This window comes from Palaemon carinicauda, chromosome 9 (genome assembly GCF_036898095.1).
Source record: "Palaemon carinicauda isolate YSFRI2023 chromosome 9, ASM3689809v2, whole genome shotgun sequence".
Lineage (NCBI taxonomy): Eukaryota > Metazoa > Arthropoda > Malacostraca > Decapoda > Palaemonidae > Palaemon > Palaemon carinicauda.
The window spans coordinates 149,343,894-149,353,893 of NC_090733.1; the positions used below are offsets into that span (position 1 = coordinate 149,343,894).

Here is a 10,000-nt window from a genome sequence, read left to right on the forward strand (position 1 = left end):
TTCTGGTGTTTGATAGTCTGTGAAGTATTTGTGTAATTTGTGTAATTTTCTAACTCAACGGTGTGTGGTCTTTATTATTTAATTGTTCCTATGGTATATCCGAGATTTATAAAGTTTAGAAGTCTTTCTTTGTTTTTAGTTGCCCAATAGTCTTTAAAGAGATGCTGTTATCTTTAGATAATCAATGGTCAATGAAGTATTAATGTAATTTTTCATTTATCAGTAGTAATGAAAGAATTTCTGTGGTATTCTGTCAACAAGTATTTATATCCAAGTGGTCTTTTATCATTTATAAGTGCCTAAAGTGTTCACTTACTCTCGAATGATTATGCATCATTTCATTATAGTTAATAGAAGCATTTTAATACTCCATAATTTATATTATTTATGTGGTCTTTTCATATTAAGTGATATTTAAATTGTTTATAGTCTTTGGTTATATAATTAATCCGCAAAATATTTCAGTGGTGTTTAATTACTCTATTATACCAGAGCATTTATGCTGTCTTGAGTTAGTCAGTAGTCTTTAAAGTATAATCTTGAGTTATTCAACAATGCTTAAGTATTTTCACCTCCGCCAACGATGTTACGAAGTTGGGAGGAGGTTATGCTTTCGTCACTGTCTGTCCGTTTGTTTGTGCGTGAACAACTTCCTGACCATAATTTTACTCATAGTGTAGTGAAGCTTTCAGGGATTAATTCTTATGTTGAGACGTGGAAGTGATTCAATTTTGAAAGTCTTAGGTCATAGGTCAAGGTGAAGGTCGGGCAAAAGGTCAAGATATAAGCTGCCGCGGCGAAGTCATAATTTTACTCATAGAGTACTGAAACTTTCATGGATTCATTTTTATGTTGAGACGGGGATGTGATTCAATTTTGGAAGTCCTCGGTCAAAGGTCAAAGTCAAGGCCGAGAAAAACCGTCGAGAAATACGCTGCCGTGGCGGAAGTCTGCGCTCTACTGAGTGCCCCTCTATTTCTAGTCTGTTATTGCTCAATATTCCCCGAACATTTATGTCAATCAGTAGTCCTTAAGATATGATCTTGAGTTATTCAACAGTTCTTAAGTATTTTTCAGGTCTTTTCTTACCCAATAAACCACAAACATTTATCTTGTGTTCAATAGTGCATAAAGTATGATCTTGAGTTATTCAACAGTCCTGAAGGTATTTTTTAAGTCTTTTCTTACCCAATAAACCCTAAAGTATTTATAGGGCCACAAATTTAGCCTATCCCTGATCTCAAATTATTGATAATCGCTCATATGTTTCTATAATTCTCCAAAGTATTTTGTTACTTATTAGTCTCAAAGGTGTTTTTGCTGTCGTCTGTCTCCTTATAGCACCTATGGCTTTATGTGGTCTGTTGTCATTCAACTGTCATAAAAGTAATTTTGGGAGTCACGCAATGGTCCTTTCAGTACTAACGTGGTTTCCAGTTATTCAAGGGTCCCTCAAGTATCTCTGAAGTCTTTCCTTGCTTAATAATCCATAAAGTGTTTTGGTGGTAGTATGATACTCAATAGTCCTCAAAATATTTCAGTGTTCTTTATTGATGCAATACTCCCATAAGTATTTGTTTAGTTTTTTGCTAGGTAAGATTCCATAAAGTATTTTTGTCTAGTGTTACTCAATAGTTTCAAAACTATTTACATTGATTTTTCATTACTCAATGATCTTTAAAGTATTTTTCAAATCTTTAGATACTCAAAAGTCACGAGAAAATGTCTGTAGTCGTTAATTACTCAATAGTCCTAAAGTATTTGTCGTCTTACCGACTTGACTCTAGAGACCATTGAAACATTAGTCCAAAAGATTTTTTAAAGCTGTCCAGATTTTAATCTTAATACCTCGGGCTGCCTTTAAACATAACAGTACTCATTCAATAACTTAAAATATTAATATGCTTTTGACTACTTACGGTGAAATAAAAAATAAAATAAAAACTTTTTTTCTTCCTGTATGTTCTTGTCCCAACAAACGCATCCACGTGCGCCTAGGATAAAAAAAAACCCACTACCTAACGGTTCGAAAAAGTAAACATAAAAGAAGAGGATTAACAGTAATAACCTGGTTTATAAAATAGCTGAAAATGGGAGATAAAAAGAAAAGCACGTCGTGGCCAATGGGATCGTAAAAAGTTTTGTTATTGTGATATAAAAAGGGGAAAACTTTCCTGGCTAGAAACTAGACTTCTTCCAACTCTCCATCCTCCCCTCTACCTCAACTCCCCTCGGTTTTCTTCTTCTTTCACTTCTTCTTCTTCCAGTTCACCTTAAAGGTAAAAGTGAACGCGAAGAAACGAGAGACGAGGGGAGAGGAGGTCGGAAAGAGGGGAAGTAGATGTTTAACTGGATAAGGTAAAGGAAGGTCAAAGGACAAGGATGAAAGAATAAAGAAGACGCAGATGAAGAGAGATAGAACAAAAAAAGATTGGGTGATCATTGAAATACCGAAGGATGAACCTGTACAAAACGGCTTGATGATAAAATAAAGTCTTTTCATAAGACCAATAAATAAAAAAAGGGGTGGGGGACTTACCTGTGTGTAGGAGGAAGCGGCGACTCTGGGCGTGGTGGTGGAGGCTGCGGTAGTGGGGAGATATTCATCGACGCCCACTCCGCCCATGGCGCTATCCCCGGCGCCCTACGATAAGAGAGGGTTTTGTGGTCCGATGAAGGGACGATGATGCTGATCGGACGCACCGGAGATAAAAAAAAAAAAAGAGGTGGACCACAACGCAGATGATGATGCTTCGGGAGGCTACTGAAACGCACACCCAGGAGTCTTTTATTCTTTCTCAGTTTTCTTTATCTTTTCAAGTGATGGTTTCGTTGGGGGGGGGGGGTTACTTATGCGATTTCAAGGATATCTGGATTTCCTTGTATTTTGTCAGTGAGTGTACCAGGATGAACAACTACACGCAAATAACACATCAGAACATAGCAGAAGTATGGAGAGGCTGGCGAGGAGCCATAACTCAGAGGAAGGAATCTTGGAGAGATGCTACAGTAAGATTTTAGGATACAATATTATCTTTATCTTTATATTGGTGGGGAATTGGGAAGGTTGACAGTGGTAGGACCCGGATGTGTAGATGGGGGGAGGTGATGAATTAATAGGTGCACTGGGAGGCTGATCTTTATTTCTTAATCTCACGATTTAACAAAGATTGGTTTGTTTATCTTGTCGAATTTTATTTCTGAAGGAGGAGGAGTTGCAGGAGGTGGAGGAGGAGGAGGGTGGTGCAGACGCAGTCAGTAAGCGTAGAGCTGCAGATTAGGCCAGAGGAGGTCAGTCGTGGCTGCGATGATGAGAGTCGAGGATATCATAGCTGTAGACGATGCGACAGGAAAGAAGAAGAAGATGACACTCGAGATGAGGGGGAAAACGAAAGGAAAGTGTTTAAATAAAAGAAATAAAAGAAAAAAAAGGCACTTTGAAGAAGAGGAGGGTAAGGGTGGGACGGGATGCGACGGGTTGGACAACGAAACAGGTGAGAGGCGAGCGGCGCAAATCAACTCAGACGAAGCGGAGAACTAAGAGGAAGCGAAGGGAGACTTGGCGCTCACATCTTTGGCGTCGGTCGGCGGAGGAGGAAAACGGACGTCAAAGGGAAACGCAACGGACGCTTAGAGGATGAAAATCAGAGGCAAGAGCAGTGAGTAAAACAAGCAAAATGTTAAGATAAGGACCAAAATTAAAATGGGATGGAAGAACTGAATGGTGGCGGTCAAGGTGGCGGCTGACAAAAGAAAAATAGAGAGAGAGGGAGAGAGCTAGGAAGGGGGGTCCTGGAAGCCGGCAAACGAGCTAGGGTGAGAAGTGGATGGGTGACCGGGGAGACCAAAAAGAAATGAAGTAAAGGAAATAAGGGTGGCGGCGGTGGGGACGCAAACTATAGCCTGGGGATTGGGGATGAACCGAGAGGGGGAAAAAAGGGGAGGCTAAATCAGGAAAAGGTAGCGCGAAAACGGAAGAAACTGGAACGCAAACACGAGGAAGCAAAGAACTATGAGAAAAAGCAAGAAAAAGAATAATTTGAAGCAAAATACGATATGATAAATATTTAAGGCTGTGGGGTTACAATCTAAGAAGAAAAGGAGTTCGAGGGCGAGTTTGGGGAAACGGTGGTGCTGTTTCCGAAAGCAGAGGCGAATTGGTGTTTGGGGGGAGGCTGGTGTCTAAGAGATGAAACACAGGGGGAATCGGGAGGCGTTTAACGGAACCAAAGTCTCCGTCGGTTTGAAACTCAGCGTATAACTACGAGGAAAAATGAAGAGAGGGATGTGAATCGGAAGGTAAATATGGTCTACAAATCAATCACGGGCAATCAAGAGTAACTAAACTGCAACTTGACTATATAGACGAAGAAGAGGTAAAGCATAAGTGGGACTTAAGCGACCATCTGACGGGATAAAAAGGGAACTAGATTTTGACTTACAGGGAGAGAAAACGAGGAAGGTGGGACACTACTTCGGAGGGAAGAGAAGACAGACTCAGCGGCGGAGGAGAAATGTGGCTTAGGGTAAGGATCGCTTTCAAGCATAAGACTCTGACCTGATACTAATGAAATGATAACGAATAACTGAATCTATTATTCTTTTGCCTTTCTTTCTTTCTTCTTGCAGCGGATAACTGGTAAGGAGTAGGGGGAGGATGCCACACCAGCTGAACAGGAACACAAGGATGTTGTTGATATTGTTGTTGTTGATGTTATTGTTAGGCCTCTTCCGAAACACGCTACGGGAAGGGAATAGGAGTACAGGGTCTAAAGTTCTATAAAAAATCGGATGTCTTTCTTTCTTCTCTTCCTTCTCCTGTGCTCTTGGATCTCGTCTGCTTGTTCCTCTTCTTCTTCTTCTTCGTCTTCTTCTTCCACTTCTTCTTCTGCTGCTCCTTGTTCTCGTTCTTCCCGTTCTTCTTCTCTTTTTTCTTTTTCTTTTTCTTCTTCGTCTTCGTCTTCCTCTACTGCTTCCGGAGTACGAGTCACTTGCATTCACTAGTGTCAAAAGAGTCAGGTGTCCCGGATTATTGCGGTCTTATCAGCTCTTACATAGTTTTCTTTTCTCCCAGTGTCACCTTTCTATGATATACTTCTCATTCACATGTCTAGCACCAGTGGAATAGTTAATTAGCATTGACTTTCTGTCACATGTTCACTCAGTGAAAGGGCTGTGTCCTACGCATGGGCCAGTCTGCACTCAGGGTAGGGTCCGGTTTGAGTTTATGCATAAGCTATCTCCTCCCGTCACTCTATCTCGTTCAGAAATATCTCTGTCTCTGTCTCTCTCTCTCTTCCTCTCTGTCTATCTCTTGCTCTTTCTCTTTTGTCTCTCTGTATATGTCTCTTTCTCTTCGTGTCTCGAACTTCGCTCTTATCATCAGCTTCTTATCGTCAATCAAGCCTCCATAAGAACTCCTTCCGGTATGAAGAGATAAGCTGACTCTACTGATCTGAAAAAAAGAAAAAAAGAGCGTTTATTTACAAATACTAGCAGATATCTAATTCCTGTGAGTATATATATCATGAAAAGCAATATTAGGCTTACATACTACTACATTTTGTCAGTGCTTCCAACAGTTTTGTAACACGATCAAAGTTCAAAAACGTTTTGGGGACGAAGCTGCTCAACAGATGTAACAAGTATTCAGTATCAGATAGCACTTTTTTAGCATCCATCTATGCCATATCCTCCACCTGATCCAAGAGCATCCATCTCTTTATCAAACCTCCATCTAATCCCCAGCATCCACCTCATCTCACAGCATTAACCTAATCCTCAATGACGAACTCCCCCCAACATCCACTTCTTACCCAAGCACCAACCTCATCTCCCAGTATCCACATAATCCTCAAGGATCTACCTAATTCATCAGCATCCAATTCTTCCCCAAAACATCACACTAATCCCCCAGCACCCACTTCTCATCTCGGCAATTCTTCATCTCCCATCATCCATATAATCATCAGGGATCTCTCTAATCTCCTAACATCCCATTCTTCCCAAAAACATCACCCTAATCTCCCAGCACCCACTTCTCATCTCGGCAATTCTTCATCTCCCATCATCCATATAATCATCAGGGATCTCTCTAATCTCCTAACATCCCATTCTTCCCAAAAACATCACCCTAATCTCCCAGCATCCACTTCTCATCTCAGAAATTCTTCATCTCCCATCCTCCATATAATCATCAGTGATCTACCTAATCTCCCAGCATCCAACTCTTTTCCAAACATCACCCTACCACCCCAGCATGCCCGTCATATCCAAGAACCCATCTCATCTCCCATCATCTACCCAATCCTAAAGAATCCACCTACTCTCCCAGCATCCAAGTCTTCCCTAATTATCCCCCAAACCTCCAGCATCCATATTTCATCCCAGCACTCACCTTACCTCCCATTATATATATATATATATATATATATATATATATATATATATATATATATATATATATATATATATATATATATATATATATATAATCTTCAAGGACCTGCCTAATCTCCCAGCACCAAACTCTTCCCTGAACATCACCTAATCCCACATTATCCACATCTTATCTCGGCATCCAATTAATCTCCCAGGATTAACCTAATACTAAAGGATACACCTAATCTCCCAGCATCCAACTCTTCCCCAAACATCCAGTAATCCCCCAGATGCATTTCTTATCCAAGCACCTAACTCATCCCCTGGTATCTCCAAACAGCCACTTTATCCTAGCATCCACAATGAGTTCTTATAAAGACGATTCAGATGAATGGCAAAAAATCATCAAAATTCCTGACAGTAATATTTTGCGGGGTGAATAAAGAAAAAAGTTTTGAATAGTAATTTTTCAACTGATAAAATTTTGAGTTAGAAGTTTCTGGTTTATTTATGGTAGAATTGTCATTAAAATTTTTCAATAATATGCCTAAAATGAAAGCAAAGAAATATACTTTTGTGGCAGTAATATTACCGAATTATTAATGATGACTGGAATAGCCTAAAGATCGAGGAAAAACAAACGTAAAAAGTAGAAACATTTAATCAGATGCAAATAATAATAATAATAATAATAATAATAATAAAGCTCTAAAGCCAAGGAAAGGTCGTACGCGAAACATCTTAGAATATCAGACAAGGAGAAAGGTCTCCCGTTAAGGGGATACACAATAGCCAGCCGCTACTCCCTTCCTGCCTTCCTCAATGTCTTCCCCCCTCCCTCACACATACACAAACACCTAGCGACGTCTTCAGCTGCCCAGATTTATCTCTCAACGAAAGGAGATGAATTTCCACAAACAAGAGGACTTCCTGTCTTCATAAACCTTGTTTACATGGCTCCAGCAAAGGTCTCAGTGAGATTACCGCTGGTTTGAAGGGACAAGAATAACCAGGCGGTACTAGCTAAGTTGAGCACACTCCATAAGCAGAATGGCCGAAGGAGCCAGTTTTAAGACAGTGTGATAGTTTTCAATTGAATATTCCTTGTTCGTAGTCAGTTTTTTTTTTCTTTTCTAAACTCAATCTCCTCTTTACACGATGGGCGCAAAAGCATCGATTGACATTTTAAAGATTTCTTGTTTAAAACACGTAGATAGTTAACATATAATGAAATCCATAAGATAGAACTTGGGTCTCGTGGGAGATTCGATTTGATTTCACTTAATCTCCCCTGTATAATAAAGCAAGCGTCTCACTATATATATATATATATATATATATATATATATATATATATATATATATATATATATATGAATATATACATACATATATATATATATATATATGTGTGTGTATATATATATATATATATATATATATATATATATATATAGTGTATATGTAATGATTTATACATATATGCAGCGGTTCTTAAAGACAATCTAAATTTCTTTACCTCTTTATGTAACCTAGTTCTCTCTCTCTCTCTCTCTCTCTCTCTCTCTCTCTCTCTCTCTCTCTCTCTCTCTCTGTTAACCTTTCCTTTAGGCACATCACCTTTGACCTAACTCCCCGCCGTGACCTTTGACATTCCATCGTAACGTGACGTCATCGCCCTCCGTTTTATGCACTTCGAAAGCGGCAAGCAAATCCTAAAGAGACGATCATCGGTTTCACGTCCCCTTTTATAACCGGCTGTTGATTTCGCTTCTATAACCACCCCTCCCCCAACCTAACCCAGTACCACTCCCCCCCCCCTCCCCCCAGGCCCCAACACCCCAAAGCCTCCCCCAATCCAAGTATAGTCGTTAAAAGCAGGACTTTTAGCGCGATTTCGTAAACACGATTGTTTTATCCTCTTTCCTTCGGATTTGCGAAGTTGTTGTCTGGGATGGCGTTAATTTATATCAATCTGAATAAATAAAAAAGCGTAAGTCTCTATTCGAGGCGTAAATATGCGTGAAAACTGTTAGATTTTCCTTCTTCGTTGGAATATTGAAACTATTGAAACCTCATGGTATTCCATCTAACTTTAATTAGAAATTACCTAACGACTCACAGCAACATGGAATGTTCCTGACTGCATTTTACCTCTTTTATCTTCTGCTAAAAAGATTCTCTTTAGCTTAACTATATAAATGTTATAATCTCGTCCGTAACTAACTCTAAAAGTATGTAATTAACTGTCAAAGTATGCAACAAACTCTAGAAGTATGTAACTTATTCTAAAAGTATGTAGCTAATTCTGAAAGTGGTTGACTCAGTTTGAAAGTATGTAACTACCTTCAAAAGTGTGTAAATCATAGTAAAGTTATGCATCTAATTCTAAAAGTATTTAACTCAGTGTATAACTATGCAACAGACTCTAAAATACCGATACTCAGTTTGAGTGTATATAAATAATCCTATAAATATGACTCAGCGTTCAAGTTTTTAGTTACCTAAAAGTAAATAGCAAAATCTAAAAACGTTTAACTAACTGTATAGGTATCTAAGTAACATTGAATGTATCTCAATAACTCTAGAAGTATGCATGTAAGTAACTCTAAACCAACCCATGTAACTATGAAAAAGGATAAATAAGTCTAGAATTGTTATTATTATATCTAAAGCCTTAATACATAAACAAAACTAATAGAAAATATTTCAAATGTTATGTTTACCGATTCGAGCATAATGAATATATTGTTTTGAATAAATAAAAAAAAAAATGCATGCGTTCCACTGAAAAGTCTTTTTCTTAAAAGAACGATTAAAAACTTTACTTTAAAAAAAATAAACATAGCAAACGTTTGAATTAGTCTGACAATTGTTTTTGAAAAGAACATTTAAAAACTTTATTCCCACAACGTCAAAGTTTTAAGCCCTGTGAAAATATCCAACCCCCCCCCCCCCCAATAAAAAATGGAATAATAGACTAGGTGGATCTTATTATGATGAAGTATGAGAGGGATCACATGGGTGTTCCTAGCGATAGAGCTTAAGGTTATTAATTAAATTATTACCTCCACTAACGGAGGTAATATATATACAGTATATATATATATATATATATATATATATATATATATATATATATATATATATGATAAATTTTAGCACATTTAGACGTGTTTTTCATATTCAAATAAGCCATATATATTTTTGATACATTAATGTCTGGATTCTCTTAACGACCTCGGGATCAGAGCCCCAGGCGAAATCACACAAAGACAAGAGCTTGTGTCCGGCTGGGAATCGAACCCTGTCAGCAAGCTTGTATAGACAGTGACTAACCTACCTTCGTGGCCAAGTAGGTTAGTCACTGTCTATACAAGCTTGCTGACCAGGGTTCGATTCCCGGCCGGACACAAGCTCTTGTCTTTGTGTGATTTCGCCTGGGGCTCTGATCCCGAGGTCGTTAAGAGAATCCAGACATTAATGTATCAAAAATATATATGGCTTATTTGAATATATATATATATATATATATATATATATATATATATATATATATATACATATATATATAAATAAATATATATTCATATATTTATATATCTATATATACATACTC

General features: G+C 38.2%; 1 protein-coding gene across 3 annotated transcripts in view; it reads right to left on the minus strand.

Moving 5' to 3' along the window:
- The window catches only part of LOC137647265 (uncharacterized), a 482,594-nt gene that overhangs the window by 341,616 nt on the left and 130,978 nt on the right, over positions 1-10,000 (minus strand). For all 3 annotated transcript variants that reach the window (XM_068380659.1, XM_068380661.1, XM_068380658.1), the window contains exon 2: positions 2,540-5,455. The gene's annotated coding sequence lies outside the window, so the exon portion shown is untranslated. The remainder of the gene's footprint in view (positions 1-2,539; positions 5,456-10,000) is intronic.